Below are 17,006 nucleotides of genomic sequence, written 5' to 3' on the forward strand. Positions count from 1 at the left end.
CACGAGTGCTCATGGCAGTGGAAGATACTACAGGGGCCCTCAGGTCCCCAGGAAGGAGGCAGTTTGGAACAGAGCAACTACATGGGCTCCTGGCACACAGAGCTTCAATCATGATTTCGTGCCCACTCTTCAATGACAATGGAGAGACGAGGGTCACCAGCAACTTGAGGATATCTCTGATATTAAAGCTAGTGAGATAACTATGCTGGGACATCGGAAGTGGCTATGGCAGTGTCATGCAGGGGAGCTGAGCTATCAGAAAGCTACATTTTCCTCTCCCCCTAATAAGAACTCAATAGAGAATGTATAAACCTCAAAAAGCAGAAAATAGCAGTCGATACAAGCACAGCATTGGAAACATGGTCATATTATCAGAAGACAAATCTGGAAGATTTCTAAGTGGCTGCCTCTGGGAAGTGAGATCAAAAGTGGGGAGGAAAGGGTCAGGGGCCTCAAGATTTCTGTTGTGAACAATAATAGTGTTTGATTTAAAATTTATGTTCATTCAGTTTCTCCTAAATGTGAAAATAAAATTGCAAACAAAAACTTGTAGCATGAATGATGTCACCAAAATGGCACATCTGAAAACCTAAGCCCTCGTTCCCCCATGGAGACATTGAACAAACAACCAGAAGCTGTCAGCACTAACTCTGTAGGAGCCCCAGAAGACAAAAAAGGATTACAACAATAAAGCAAATGTGCAATTAAGAAATAGCTATTTTCAAAATGACAGGGGTTTTGTTGCATATTTCATCACACTTCTCCCACACCTTCTCTGGCATGGTGGCAGTTTTGGTCTTGATCGCTGGCCCAGTCCCAGGTTGTCCTTGATCTAGAGGGAGCAGTGTCGACCTTACTTACAAATTATTGTGTAAAACTCTCCTTACCTGGCTGGAGTCAATTAGGATGTTTAAAATCAGCTGTGGGCATAGGTGAATTTAAAAACAGACACATACGCTCAGGCCAGGAGAAAGTTCAGGAAAGTCTTGAGAAGACCTTAAGTTTCGCCTTAGGCTGATCCCTAGGCTCAGTGGTCGTCTAGCTAAGCGCTAAAGGAATGTCCCAGCAAAGAAACATTCTGCAAAGAATGGAAGAGGTGGCCTCTCCCTGCCACCCCAGGTCTTTTTACAATTTTGTAACGGTTTTATGTTCGTTTCAGATCCTGGCATTTGGGAAATCTCTGTCAATACATTCAGTGAATAAGAGTTAGTGGAACAGAAACTCCAGTGATCCCACACAACAAGGAATATTCTTTGCAAAAGTAGTTTGGAAAAGTTTCAGAATAAACAGACTACTACACAAGTCTATATTAACAGATAAAAGCAAATACAACCCAGTAAGCTGTGGTGAATTCTGCTTTCTAGAGATACTACATTATGGTAATAAAAATCCTAATTTTCAACAAAAAAACGTGAAACATACAAAGAAACAGGATCATTGTTCAATCAAAGGAACTAAATAAAATTACAGAAACCATTCCTGAAGAAGCCAAGGCATCAGACTTACTAGACAAACACTTAAAAGCATCTTAAATATGCTCAGAAGTAGGAAAATAAAGACAAAGAAATAGAGGAAACCAGGATAATGATATATGAGCAAAATAAATATCACCAAGAACATAAATTATTAAAAAACCAAGCAGAAATTTTGGAGCAGAAAGTGTAATAATAAATTGAAAAATTCATTAGGGTGGTTCAATAACAAATTTTACTAGGCAGAGCAAGGAATCAGCAAAGTGGAGGATAGGACAATTGCTACTGTTTAGTGTTGGGAGCATAAAGAAAAAAGAATGAATAAAAGTGGTCGGAGTCTAAGGGACCTGTAGGACACGCTTAAGCAGACCAACAAACATATTGTATGAATTCCTGAAGCAAATAAGAAAAAGAAGCAGAAACATTATTTGAAAAAATAACATCCAAAAATGTCCAAAATTAGATGAAAGACATGATTGTACAATTCCAAGAATCTCAACTAACTCCAAATGCAATAAAATAAAAAGATCCACATCAAGGCACACTATAATCAAACTGTTGAAAACAAAGACTAAGATTCCAGAGTTCAAATTCTGGATCCGTGTATTCTATATGGAGGCTTTGGTGGGTCATCCCCAGGCCTTGAGCTACCTCCTTGCCTCATCTATAAAACAGGGATAATAATACTTATTCACATAATGATGAAGACATGGTGATGAAACTGCTTTAATCCCCTACCCCCTATTCCCAATCTAGGGACACACCTGGCTTTCCCCCCATCCACACTCTCTGGATTCCTGTGGCCTCTAATTTCAAAATAGCTCCAGAATCTGTCCACTTATCATTGCCACCCATACCTACTGGTCCACACCACCATCATATCCTCCCTGGATCCCTACATCAGGCCCCTCACTGGTCTCCCGGAAGGCTCTATTCTTGCACCCTTCAACTGTGACCCTTTTAAACATAATCCAATCACACACCTCCTCTGCTCAAAAATCACCAGAGCCTCCCCGACACTGCCCCAGTCTGTCAGCATAGCCTTTCCTGAGCACCTCTTCAGCACTTCTGATCCTCCCTCAGCACTTCTCATCCTCCTGTCCTGATTTCCCCCCAGTCCTGATTTATCCCCATCTAATACCCTAGTTCCTCTTTGATTTATTTCTTGTCTCCTACAGTGAAAGCTCCAAGAGAACAAGGACTTTTTCAAGTTTTGTTTGCTGCCTTATCCCCACTGCCCCAAACAGTGACTGGCATATAGAAGTTTTCCAGTAATTATTTCAGTGAGTGGATGAACAAGGGAATGAGAGAATGGATAAGACTGCTCACCAATGGATGAAAGATCCAGAGAACCTTGGGAGTGCCACCAGCAGAGGTGTCTGACCCACATCCCACCTCCCCACAAAGGGCACATGCGGAGAGAGCGAGCCAAGCAGTAAGGGCTGGATCAGGGGCCCCTGCAGTGCTGGGGAGTTCCCAGGGTGTGTGACTCTGCCTTCCCTGGAAGTTTATTTTATGCTCCTCCTCCACGACTGCATCTGACACATGCTGGGCAAACCATATAAGCTCCCCTTCATCCCCATCACAACCTGGTGAGGTGGGTGTGAAGGCTCCATTGTACAGATGGGGACACTGAGGCAGACAGAGGTGAGGCGACTTGCCCTAAGCCGCATGACTGATGAGTGGAGTCTGCCTGACTGCAAAGCTGGGGCTGCCTCCTCAGTGGTCATTATTCCCCCCTCCCCAAGAGTAGCAGGGGACATCAGGAGGGAATTTGTCCTCAACCTCCAAATATTCTCATCAAGACGGTTTCGAAGACAGCAAGGCTTTCTATAACCAGACTGAATGAGCACAGTTCCCAGAGAGACAATGTTATTTCTCTGGAACTGAGGAATTTGCTGTGGCTTCAGACAAGCCTAGCCTGGCCCACTATGGCCGTGCTGTAGGCCTACTCTTCTCTGATGGCCTGGGGCTGGGAAATGGGTGTGTAGGTCCCTTCCCTGGACACCCTCAGCTCCTCCTCCCACTTGCAGAATCCAGCAGGATTCAGTCCTGTCACCCCCACCAGCTTCTGTCATACCTCATCCAACCTCTAGGAGTCTGTTCCCCTTTCCAGGTGATTGCATATGCATATATCTTCCCACTTTACTTCCCAGGATTGTTTTGAGGATAACAGATGTGCAGTGATGGACTTTGGAAACCATAAAATAGGTCAATGATATTAGAGTCATGCCACTGTTACTACTAAATAAGTAAACTTTATCCTCAGCCCCACAGAGGAGTTGAAAATGGAACCAAGGCAATCTCTCCAGCCTGAGGATTCACCCCTCCCTTTCCTTCTTTGAGGGCCAGAAGGTAGTTAATGCACAGCACAGGTTTCCCAGGGCCACACTCAGACAGACCAAACTGTTCTGAAAGTGCACACAAATTGTAACGTGGGTCTCCAAGTTGTCAAAGAAAGCAGCAAAGCAAAGGACTTTCTAAGCAGTGACACTGTGAGAATGCCTAACAGATGACATACCAATCTCTCTGGGGCCCAGTAAAAACAGAGGTTATTTGGGTAAAAAAAAAAAAAAATAGAAAGAAAGAAAGAAAAGAAACCCAAATGCACTGTGAGCTTCTCACAACTGCTGAGAAGGCAGCTCCTAGCAATTGCCTGCCCCTCCAGCTGTTTAAAGGGCATGCAGGTCACAGATCCAGGCCAAGTTGATGGAGAGACTGAGAACCATTGAGAAACCTTATGGTGACCTTTTTCCTTTCCAGAAGTAAGAGCCCCAGGAAATAAATGCCTGGGGCTTTCTTTCTGTCCAGGAACAAGGAGGCCACAGAGGTCTGTTCCTTGGGTCTGACCAAGACTGTCCTTGCCTCCCCTCTCTCAGAGCCTGGGATCCCCCTGGACCACTTCTTGCCATCAGTAACCTTGGTGACAGTGGTGCCTTGAGAAGCATGGGGGCCAGATGGGGAAGCCACTCACGCATCCAAGACGAAGTAGAGATCGAAGACACCATTGCAGTCATGCAACTTTTTTGCTTTGCTCTTGTGATGATTGGTGCCCCTGTGGAAGCTTCTCCAGTCTGGGCTGAGGTAGCGGTGAATGGTTCTCCAGCCAAGGTCAAGGTGGTGTAAATTTCTCCAGTTCGGGATGCTATGCTGGAAGCTCCTTCCACTCAGCAGTGGAGGGGGCAGCAACAGCAACAGGAAGAACCCAGGGCTGGGCATCCAGGGCCCGCCACTCTCCATTTACCTGGCTGTACCAACAGTCCCGTTGGACCCTGGCTACTCCAGGCCACCTCAGGCCGCAGCCTCCACCCCTCCAGCCCTCTAACGATGGGGCACTGTGAGCCTCCTCTTGTACCTGCCCTGAGGGCGGAAAAGGCAAAGATGGCTGGCCTTGGGGGATGGCCCACTACCTGCTCGGCCTGCCCCCAGCCCCAAGGAGGCAGAATTCCCTGTGATGTCCCTTATGATGGACAGGAAGGTTGGCATGGTGACTTTGTGACCTGCAGCTCTGCTCAGTGTCCTGCCTGTTGACAATCCCAGGGGGGAGTCAGGGGCTCTTTGGAGGGGCAGTAAGATGAGGCCTCCGTTTGTTCCTCATCCCAGACCCTCTCAGGTGGCCATTAAAATCCTGGAGAAATCCTGCCTTTTTGTCAGCTGAAACAGGGCAGCTGAGGTGGCTTAGATGAGGACATCGCTGTGGGGGAGGAGGTCCAGGAACTCGGAGTGTAGAGTGTTGCAGTGGTCATTCGTGTGACCCAGTGGATGGAAGGATCTAGAAGGGGAAGAAGGTCCTGCAAGGATGTCAAAGTCCCTTGTGAATGAAGGGCATGCCAGTTATCTACTGCTGCTTAACAAACCACCACAAACTGAGTGACATAGAACAAGAACTTTTATATTATGCCCACAAATTCTGTGACTAGAAATCAGAAAGGGCTGAGCGGGGATGGCCTCTCTCTTCTCCATGGATCAACATTGGGCATTAACAACTTTAAGTCAAAAGTGTTTCAAAAACTTGGGCTGTGAATGTAAAAATTTTTAGAAATACTTTAACCAATTTATTTTGTTTTCTTTTGTATGCACAAAAGAAGAGTGATATATGCTAAAGGTCATTTGTAATAAGTCTAAAATAGATCTTTCAATATGTATAATGAAAATACAAAAATTACAAATGGTAAAATGCACTGTGTTGGTGATTTTTGTAGTTCTTGTTGTTTGAGTGATATTTTAAATAATGGAATATCTTAAATAAATGATATTTGGAATTGATGGAATCTGGTGTACTTCTCCCTTAGAGGCTATTAGGTTTTCCTTGCTTCACATCCTTCATGACACTTGCTATTGTCATATTTTTATATATTTTTCTACTGATTCAACGTCTGTTTTGGTCTTAATTTGCATTCCCCTCATTACTGATGGGATTGGTCTTCTATTCAACAGATTTCAGGTCATTCATTTTCCCTCCTTTGTGAAATGCCTGTTTCTGCCTGTATCCATTCTCCAATTCAGTTGTTTTTCTTTCATATTGATTCCTTAGCATTCCTTGTATATTTAGGATATTAATCTTTTATCAATTGTTGCAAAGATCTTCTTCAGTGTGTGGCTCTTTTTTCACTCTATTTAATGCCTTTTAATAAAACAGAAGTTCTTAATTTTTTTATTGAAGTATAGTTGATTTACAGTGTTGTGTCAGTTTCAGGTGTACAGCAAAGTGATTCAGGAATACATATATTTACATATATGTATTTACATATATGTATTCCTGAATACATATATATATATGTATTCCTGAATACATATATATATGTATGTTCTTATATTCTATGTATATATATGTATTATTTTACAAGTTCTTAATTTTAATGACAAATGTTGAATTTGTCACTTTTAAGTGAAACTGTTAAGATTTGCACTGTTTGTATCTTATTTAAGAAATCCTTCCCTGTTAAGCTGAAACAGATTTTATCTTAAAAGTTTTAAAGATTTAAAACTTAAAAGTTTTAAAGTTTTAAAAGATTTAAAGATTTTATCTTAAAAGTTTTAAAGAGTTCACACTGATGTCTTGAATCCATCTGGAATTAAGTTATAAGTCTGATTCTTGCCAGGGATCTGATTTCATGTTTCCCATATTTACAGTAAATTGTCCCAGCATCATTTGTTGTCTATTCCATGTTTTCCTTCATGATTTCTATGTCACCTCTGATGTGTTTCAAATTCCATATAGTTGTGGGCCTGGGTCTGTGCTCTCTGTTCCATTGTCTTTATCCGTCTATTGGTTTATACTGAAAGTGTCGAAACCGCACTGTCTAAATTATTGTGTATTGTGAACGATTGTATTACTGCTTCTCGCTGTCCCTTCCTCTTGCAGAGGAGGACTGCTTCCTTGCCACATTCATGGCAGGCTTGCCCTTGATTCCACCAAGGAAACGTTAATAGAAGTTACACGTGCCACTTCTGGACAGAATTTTCAAGAATCCAGGTGTGACTCAGGTGAATCCAACACCCTGGTAGCTGAGTAACTGTGATGTGCTGCTCCCTCTTGGGAACCTGGGATGGACATGTACATGTGGGACACTGAGATATACGAGTGGGAAATAAAGTTTGTGCTTTCAGCTGATTAGATTTGGTGGGTTTTGTTACAGAAGATAACCCACTAGAACCTGATACACACGGCGTTCAGTTACCTAACCTAACATACGCAGAGTGCTACAGCAAGCCTTGATAGTACAGGGTAAATCACCCCACCTAACTCTTCTTAGGGTAATTGTTGGCCATTTGCTCGTTCATGCAAATTTTAGAATCAACTCTTCAGGTCTCCACTCCACCAAAACCCTCTTGATGTTTGTTTATGATATCAACATATATACAGATACATTTGGAGGGATGTGAATCTGCAATCAGGACTCCTCATATCAGTGAACATGGCATTGTCTTCATTTATTTAGGTCTTTTTCAATGCTTTTCATTTATATTTCCCTATGAAGATCTTCACTTCTTTTGTAAGTGCCTTCTCTAAATACCTTATATTTTTGCTGCTAGTGTAAATGGCATTTTGAAATAGAGTTTTAAACTGTTTATTGGTATTGTGAAGAAATGTATTTATTGGTTGATATATTCACTCAACTTGCTAAGCTCTCTCATTCTAAAAATTTAACTGTAAAATCCATTGGGTCAGTATAAAAATAAAAAAAACAACCACTGTCTTGATTACTTCTTCAACGAGTAGAGCTATGATGGAGGCATTTTTGATTTGAAAGAGAATGCCTCTAACACATCACCATTAAGAATGATATTTATTGGGCTTCCCTGGTGGTGCAGTGGTTGAGCGTCCGCCTGCCGATGCAGGGGACACGGGTTCGTGCCCCGGTCCGGGAAGATCCCACATGCAGCGGAGCGGCTGGGCCCGTGAGCCATGGCCGCTGAGCCTGCGTGTCCGGAGCCTGTGCTCCGCAACGGGAGAGGCCATGACAGTTGAGACGCCCGCGTACCGCAAAAATAAATAAATAAATAAAAATTAAAAGAATGATATTTATTGAAAGCTTTTGGTAGAAATCCTTTATCAGATAACGGTATTTCACTAATATTCTTGGTGTGCTAGATATCATGAACAAGTCCTGGATTTTATCTAAAATTTTCTGTATATTTTGTGAGAAGTATATATTTTTCTCCAGTAATCTATTAATATGGCTAATTAAATTAATGCATCTGAAACAATATTAACATATTGTAAATAGACCCAGATTGGCCATGATATTTTTTAAACACTGCTGATTGAATTTAGTATTAGGTTAGATTTTTTTTGCCTATGCTCAGGAGAGAGGTTGGCCTGTAATTTCCTATTTTTGTGCTGCTCTTATCTGGATTTGATATTACATAAGTCTAGCCTCCTGAAATGCACTTGGGAGTGTTTTATGTTGTCTTTGGGAAGACTTTGAATGTGATCACAATCGTCTGCTTCTTGAATATTTGGTATGATATCTCCTATATCTGGTGTTTTCTTTGTGTAAAGTCTTTAAACTACTGATACAATTATTTAATATTTACTGAATGCTATGGACTGAATTGTGCCCTTCCTCCCAAATTCATATATTGAGCCCTAATCCTTAACGTCAGGCCTTTCAGGACATGATTAAGGTTAAGTGAGGTCATAAGTATTAGGCCCTAATCCTATAGGTCTAGTGTCCTCATAAGAAAAGGAAGAGACACCAGTGCTGTCCTTCACACAGTCACAGTGAAAAGGCAGTGGGTGACACAGAAGGAAGGTGGCCACCTGAAATCCAGGAAGAGAGGTCTCATCAGAAACCAACCCCGCTGACACCTTGATCTTGGACTTCCAGTCATGGTTTCTTGACTCTCTGTCCTTTCATCTGGGTTCAGTTTCCTTGCTTCTGAAATACATTCTTTAGTGGTTCCCTCACCAAGCTTGTAAGGGTGTTCAACTTAGGCTTTGTACCTCGAAAATATCTCTGTTTTGTGTTCACTCTTGAACAACAGTTCAGTTAGATACAGGATTCTAAGTGGACAGATTATTTTCAAGGTTTGTCCTAAACATCTATAATTTCACTAAGGCTGAGTGAGCTGCACATTTGGGATTTGATCTCTCATGTCCATATTCATTAATGGGTTCTCTTCGCAGAAGAAAATTTTTGTTTTGGGGACCGTTACTCAGAGCTTTACTGTCTGTTCTGAATCTCACTTTGCCCACCTCAGACTCATCATAATTTTGTTCCTTTACAATCTTATCTGTGTGATATATGCTCCCAACCCTTTGGGAAAAGCACAGAGCTTTGTCTGCTTATGTCTCCACACCCTCTCCTCTCAGGGGCATCCGGAACAGTTACTGAGTGACTGAAGGAAGGAAGGAAGGAGCGGGGACTCAGGGCTCCCTCTCAGTCCCTCAAGGATTCTCTCTTCCCCTATCTAGCCTGCTCTGCCCCTCTTCTGGGCTCAAACAATGTGACTCATACACTGGCTGCCACTGCAACAATTCTGGTTACTTGAGACCCCACTCCTATCTCCTCTCACCCTCACTACAGGGAAATGTCCTAGGTAGTCCAAGACCTGGCATGAATGTAGTCACTTAGAAGGCATTCCCTCCTGTCCCCACGCTTTAGGCCCTGACCTGTCCCACCCTCCATGGGTAGTTAAGTTTCCTGACACCTTTGCATTCTGTGAAGTCACAGAACTCACCATTATTTGGCACAATGCTGCCATTTCAGAACTGAGGAGGCTCAGGAAAGGCTGAGAGGCCGAGGATCAGCTCCAGTGAAGTCTGGAAGTTTCTCAGTGCGCCACAAAGATGGAGCTTTCGTGGCCGCTCAGCCTGGAGGCGGAAGGAGAGTCCAACGCGCTGATGGGGTCTCTGGGCAGCACGGAGGATCCGCAGTCGCAGGACACGGAACACCTGCACTGACAACCAGGCTGTTGCCCGGGTCCCCGAGACGCAAGAGGGTAGCAGTCGCGGCGCACAGGGCGAGTGAGCAGCGGCAAGTGCAGCCTCCGCCGTGGCCCGAGGGCCACCTCCAAAGGCAGGTCCGCGCCAGGGCACCCTCCTCAGTCCCGCACCTGGGAGGCGCGGGGCAAGGCCTGAACCAGCGGGGACGGCGGGCTGGGGTTTGCGGAGCTGGACTCGCGGGAGGGCTGGGCCCAGCCGAGTGGGCGCAGAGCCGGCGTGCATTCCGGCGTCCAGATCTGCTTCGGGTGGTGCCCGGGAAGCGGATTTCCTAGGCGCCCCTTTCTGCGGGTTCAGCCCACTCACAGGCCCCTCCCCTAAGGCCCGCGGACCCCTAGGAACGGGGCGGTGCCCGAGGCCCCGCCCCAGAGGCGGGGGCAGTTCGGGAAGGCGGGGTCTGACCGGCCCCGCAGGGCTCGCGCGCCAAGTTCCGACCCGCGTGTCACTGCCCCGACCTGGAGGCGGCCGGGGCTGCCAGCGCGTCCCCAGCGCCCAGCGCCGCGCGAGAGCCGAGGTGAGACGCGCGGTCCTGCCCCCCGGGACGGACCCGCGAGTGGGCGTGGGGGTCGGGAGTCATCTCATTTCTACTGGCTTTTCCCCAGGGCAGGTTCTCAGTCCTGCCCTCGACTGCCCGGTTCTTCTCTTTCCTCTGTCATCAGCTTTCTCCATCGCTCCTTCTTTTTTTTTTTTTTCCCTCCCGTGCTACTCCTGTCCCTGCCCTCTGCCTCTGTCTTTTGTCTCCTTGCCTCTTCTGTATTTTTCTCTCATCTGTCTCACTTTTTCCTACCAATCTTTTTATTACTTGTGTCCCCTGTCCTTCCCTTTCTCTGTTTTTTCTTCTTCTTCTCTCCCTCTCTCTCTCTCTCTCTTCCCCACTTCTTCCCTTTTTCCTTCCCCCCATCAAGAATTCCGCCTTGGATTTTTGTTTTTTCTGCTAGGTTAACTTTTTTGGGCTGCAATTCTTTTAATTCTTCCATTCACCCACCCTGTGCTGCTCCATTATTCTCAGCCAGGGCTTGTACTGGGCACGAGGGTAATAATGATGCATTTGCCCCAGATCCTTTCTCCAACAGATTATATCCAAAGATCTGGGCATGTAACCTGTTCAGTGCCTGTTGTGGGAAAAATACATGAAGGATCAAGTTGTAAATCTCTGAGTTTTCAGAGTGAGCTGAAAGAAATACTTGGCTTTACAGACAAGGCTTTGAATGAATCCTTTTCTTGGCATTTTGCCTTTAGTTACAGACACAGACAGCACCAGGAAGCTAAATCTTGCAGGATCATTTAGGGAACATGGGGCCCCACACCATCCTTCTGTGGAGGCAGTGCAAGGCTAGGTTGGTGGGGAGAATGAGGGTAGGACTCAGAGAGCAGTTGTGGGAAGACAATAGGCTAGGGCTTTGCATGTGAAACATTTGGGTGAGAGTTGAAATAAGAAATTAACTATAAATTTCTAAAGTATATACTTGTCAATGCTGGTGGTGTGCAAAAATTAGGTTCCATAATTACTGTTAACTCAGACTTTTTATAACAATTATTGTGGTATTGGAAATTAATGTTTTTGTGTACACAGTGAAAATGTTTCATCATCATATCAAGGATTGTCTTAGATACATACTAAGTGAAGAAATACAGAAAAACAAATCTGGTTCATCTGTGAGAAATAAAGTAGAAAGTATTAAATAGCAAAGCAATTTTTTGCTTCTTAAAAATATAATCTTATCAGAGAGACATGATTTCATTATTTGATGATATTCTTATGTCATGTATAACTGTATGTTCAAACACGCACATACACATACATAATATATATATATTAAGCTGGAAAAAGAAAACTTGTTTGGTTTTAAAGCTGCTAATTACTGCCCAACACTTGAAGCTTTTTGTTCTTATAATTAATCTAACCTGTCCTTTGAGTTTGTTATGATTTTTAGTGATAATTCAGCTTATTTAAATTTTTGGTTGATATGCAAAAGGAAATTTGTCAATGGATAAATCACACAGAATTGAACAAAAATTAAAAATGATGGAAGAGGATTTCAGTGTGTTTATTGAAAGAAATTTTTTTCCACTTTGTATCAAAGAACGTTGGACACATTCATAGGTATAAGCATGATTTGGGAGACTGTTCTCTGGATTGAAGAGTTAAATTGTCTGTCACATCATTTAACCACTGACTTCCCATGTATTAGTATTTTGGGAGGGGAGGGGGAGGGGATGCTTTTCCAATGATTTAGAACCATCGTGCCTGCTTTGCTTAGCAGATATCTTTTTCAAAAAATAGGTGACAACTTTTCTTTAAAACAGATGCTCACATCTTTTTTCTTTTTTTTTTTGATTCAAGGCTAAGTCTTGAGCTGCAGTGCTTTTAGATTTTTTTCCCTTCTTCAATAGGCTGTATCTCTTCTTTCTAGCTAATGATGCTATTGTAGAGTCTGGCTGAGTAGTCTATTGTACAAACCATGGCCTTTTCCTCTGAAGGCTGCCACAGGAATTGGTCCATGTGGCCAAGTGGTGTTAGGGCCACAGCTGACCCCACAGTGGGCCTGGGAGCTGGTTACATCCTGAGAATCCTGCATTTGGTTTTGCTTGGACATAGCAGGCATTGCTGCTAGGGGGATGTGGGCATAGATGAACATGGAGCCTTCGAGGGCTGCCTGGGAAGTCCTCTTTCCCACCTCGTGGCACCACCAGCCAGCCTCCAGGAAAGCCTGGACAACTCTGCAATTTTTCGTTTTCTCAGGGTTCTAGGGCTAGGAGGATGTCTAGAAAACATGTGTGTTTTCCTTTTCAGGAAAACACAGCACCTCACAGTCCACATGTAGAAGAGGTAGATGGATGATTAATTATCCTTAGAAATCTTCCAAAAAGGTGTGAGAAGCATCTCCAGAGTCTGGGGAAACCAAAGAATTGGGGCACAGGAGATTTTTTTCTGTGCTCACTTGTTTTAGCTGAAGAGGAAGGCAGTGCAGGAAGGCACTGTTGGTGTAGATGGTGTCTAAATAAGACCTAATTTCTAAGCTGCAGCTTGGGACAGCTGGAGACTGACCAGCTGACTTGGGGTGGTAAGTATCTGCAGACATCTCAGTAACATACTGTCGTTCAGTTGTTTGCAAAGAGTTCTTCTGTAAAGGGAGGGGGAAGGAGAAAACTGCCAGGCCATTTGGTCACTTGTTAAACACTCTTGTGCACTGGTCCCTGGAGGGGCATTAATGGAGGGTAGGCAACCCTGAGGCTGTCTCTAACCTTCAGAACTAGTGCGATAATAAATTGATGCTACCTGTCATTTATTGAGCCAGACTCTTTAGCACTCTAGACATGTTAATCCATTTAATCTTCACAAACACCTGATGAAGTGGGCACCAAGGTGATCCATGATGAGAAAACAGAGGCAGGGAGAAGATCAGCACCTTGCCCAAGGTCATGTGATTGGTAAGAGCAGAGCTGTATTTGATCCAGGCATTCTGACCCTAGAACCCACACACTTAACCTCGATGTGGATGTGAGGCTGGAAGGTTCCTGGGACGGCCTGGTTAGAACACGAGCAGAAAGGTAGAATGTGGCCCGTGCTTCTCAGATGAAGCAATGATTCCTGTTTTCTAGGAATAGATAATAAACAGAGAAACAAGTGCTTTTATGCTATGGGGTGGGTGAGGTATCATTTCTCAGAGAACTTCATGTTTTGGTCAGTAGAATCATGGTTGGTGGCCCAGGAGGACTGAACCCCGAGGCGGAAGTATCCCCATCGATAGGGAAGATTGGACATGGTCAGACACCCTGTTGGCTTGGGGAGCTCAGTTTCAGAAGGTTGCCAAGATCATCCGAGGGCTGGGAAAAGGTTCAGAGCCTGGCATTGAAATCAGGTTCTTTCAATAGGAAGACTGTGGGTGGTACTGAAGGATGTCTGTGTGACTCAGAGGGTTGTCTTGCTGAGCTCAGACTGAAAGAACCAAGGAAGACGAGAAGAGTCCCTTCTCAGGACACACACAATAGAGCGACAAGGATGAGTAAATCGTGTCAGGGGGTGAGAGCCCAGAATGAACTGAGGCTATTGAGGGGACTGGAGGACAGCAAAGGTCTTTTAATACTGGATGGGAGCAAAAGAACAAGGGCTGCATAGATCCACTCGCTGCCAGAACCGCTGGTGTCTGTGGAGGGAGAAAGAGGAGGGAGCAGCTCTGCTTTGCCCAGCGATTGTCTGGACAGAGAACCAGCCTCCAGTTGCAAAGGGCGTTGGTAGGTCCATGTAGGAAAGGGGGACAGAGGCAGCCCTGAGCAGCTGTGCATGTGGTCTCCTGACCCAGAACTCACTGTCCAGGGCCAGGAGTGACCCACGCATCTGCAGAGGTCACCTGAGAGGAGTTGAGGACCATGGCAGAGGTGTATGTAGCCTGGAGCTGGATGAGGCTCAAAGTCGGATGTTGACCTTGGGGGAGAGCCTGCGATCTCTCGACAAGAGGAGATGAGCATTAAGAGCTGGCAGGGCGGGGCTTCCCTGGTGGCGCAGTGGTTGAGAGTCCGCCTGCCGATGCAGGGGACACGGGTTCGTGCCCCGGTCCGGGAGGATCCCACGTGCCGCGGAGCGGCTGGGCCCGTGAGCCATGGCCACTGAGCCTGCGCGTCCGGAGCCTGTGCTCCGCAACGGGAGAGGCCACGACAGTGAGAGGCCCGCGTACCGCAAAAAAAAAAAAAAAAAAAAGAGCTGGCAGGGCTCCCCAGGAACAAGCCACGGCAGACTCACATCATCTTCCATCTGAAAGACTTCCATCTGGTGATGGCCGCAGATGGAGTGGACTGAGGTTAGATGGGGCCCCAGATGGAGTTTGGTAGGACATTCTTTGCGTTTGCCTGAGTGACCTTACCCAGGAGCGCTGGTGCATGTGAGAGTGGTGGCCCTCAGGGAGTGCGGGCAGCATGCTGGGGTCCCCTGGCAGGTCAGTACCTCGGTGTCCTCCTTTTCTTCCTCCTCCTCCTTGTTCTCGTTATCATTATTAAGATTTGGATGGTAGCATTGACACAGGCGATTTGGGGCGGATTCGGCAGTTGGCCAGATCTGCAACAAGCTGGAGGAGCACAGAGTTTAGCACTATAGCACTTGCAGGTTGGAGATGAACACATTTGGGTTGAGACCTGCAAATTTCCTCACGTGGTTGTTGTGAAAACTCCATGAAATAAGGTGTGTTAAGCCCTTGGCATCTCTGGCATGTAGACGCTTACATAGTCAATAAGTGGTGAGTTGCATATTTATATCATGAAGCATCCTTTATAAATGAAGCAAACATTCCATCCTGAAGTAAGACCACATGTTCCAAATTTTGCCCCTGAGAAGGTTGTCCCATCTGTGGCTCAGGGCACTCTGGACGGTTCTGTCAATGGGGTCTACATGGCTGTGGTTGGACAAGGTTGCCTAAGCTGTGAGGGTAGTGCAGCAGGGCTGTGTGCAGAGGGCTGCAGGGGTGCAGCCGGACCAGGGTCAGCAGGGCAGCCTCCTGCCCGGGCGTGGGATACATCAGGTGGTTCTAAACTGTCATCTGGAGAACAGTGAGAGACAGAGAGTGAGAGAGCGAGAGAAAGGGGGAGTTTGTGTGATGGTGTGTGTGCATTTGAGTGTGTGATAGTATGTGTATGTGTTTGAGTGTGTGTGACTGCATGTATGTGAGTGTATGTGTATATGAGATTGTGAGTGTGTATGTGTTGTGAAAGTGTGTGAGGGTATGAGTGTGCCTGTGTGTGTGTGTGTCTTTGTGAGCTCAGCATTAGGGCTTCAAGCAGACCAGTTATTCTTTGACAAAGGCGGAGAACTGTCTTCATCCCAGCTGGAGTCATACACTGGTACATCTGGAAAGGACTGTGGAGATAATTAAGCCCAATCCCAGGTGATGGGAATTCGAGGCTGAGAGAGGTGGGAAGGACATCTCAGGGTCAGCTGGTGGAGTGATGTGACTGCCTCTTCCTCTTCAAGGAACATTGGTGGGCACTGATCTCTGATGTCAGTGGCATCCCCTTTGAGGACTCAGTTTGGAAAGGGTGTTACGAGAGGCTCAGCTCTCCCTGGTGGCCAGTCTTTTAAGTCCTTTCAGGTTGACAAAGCTCGAGACCAGGCTCACATAGGAATGGGCTGAAAGGTAGGTCTGGCATGTGTTTCCTCAGGAGCTGTTTAAAGCTCAGAGGTTAGACAAAGAATTTGACTTTTTGATGGGGTAAAAGCTTGGGAGAAGTCGGAGAGGAGGCAGGAAAAGGAGACCTAAACCCTCAACATACCCTCATTTGGTGTTTGGGTCACATGGTTGACTTGGTGTTCACCTCTGGGGGCTCTGGGAGGGCGACATGGCCAGTGCAACCAAAGCAGGCTTGGCGACACACACTTGGGTTTCAATCCCAGCTGCGCTTCATCCTTGCAGGTGACATGGGGCAGGATGCTTAGTATTGCAGGACTTGGGTCCTCTTCATCTGTGAAAGAGGGTGATGACCCTCCATGTGTGCTGAAGATGGAAGGAGGTGACATATGCAAAACGTGTGTCACAGACTCCTGTTGCCAAGATAGTGAGAAGGAGGGCAGGCACCTGTGCTTCCTTTTCCAGGTGGGGCAGGAGGCAGGGCAAGAGGAAGGAGCTAAGATGAACTCAAGTGATGTTCCTGTGAGGAAGGAGCGGAGCTGTCCCCTCCTCACGGTCCTCCTGGGCTCAGGAGACATATTTGTTAATGATGACAACTCGGAACACTCAGCTGAGTGTGGTCCAGCAAACCTCTCACAAGCTGAGGGAGCGCTTGAAGATGGGCTTGCAAGCCTTAAGAACTTGCTGGTGGAGCAGATCAGGGAAGGGCAGGGATGAACATCTTCCCAGAAGGGCTGATGGCTCCCTTTCCTCCTGGGTACCACCCTCACTTATGGCCATTGTGTGTCTCCCCTGCAGCCGTGAGCGCCTCAAGGGCAAAGCAGAAGCTGATTCACCTGTTAGTGCCCAACAGGTGGTCACAAGAGGGCATTTGACAGTTGACAGGTGAGCAGAGGAGAAGCAAGTGGATGAATGTGTGAAGAACAGTTGTGGTCACTTCAGGAGAGTGGAGAGGGAGACCCACACTTG

Source organism: Lagenorhynchus albirostris, chromosome 16 (genome assembly GCF_949774975.1).
Source record: "Lagenorhynchus albirostris chromosome 16, mLagAlb1.1, whole genome shotgun sequence".
Taxonomy (NCBI): domain Eukaryota; kingdom Metazoa; phylum Chordata; class Mammalia; order Artiodactyla; family Delphinidae; genus Lagenorhynchus; species Lagenorhynchus albirostris.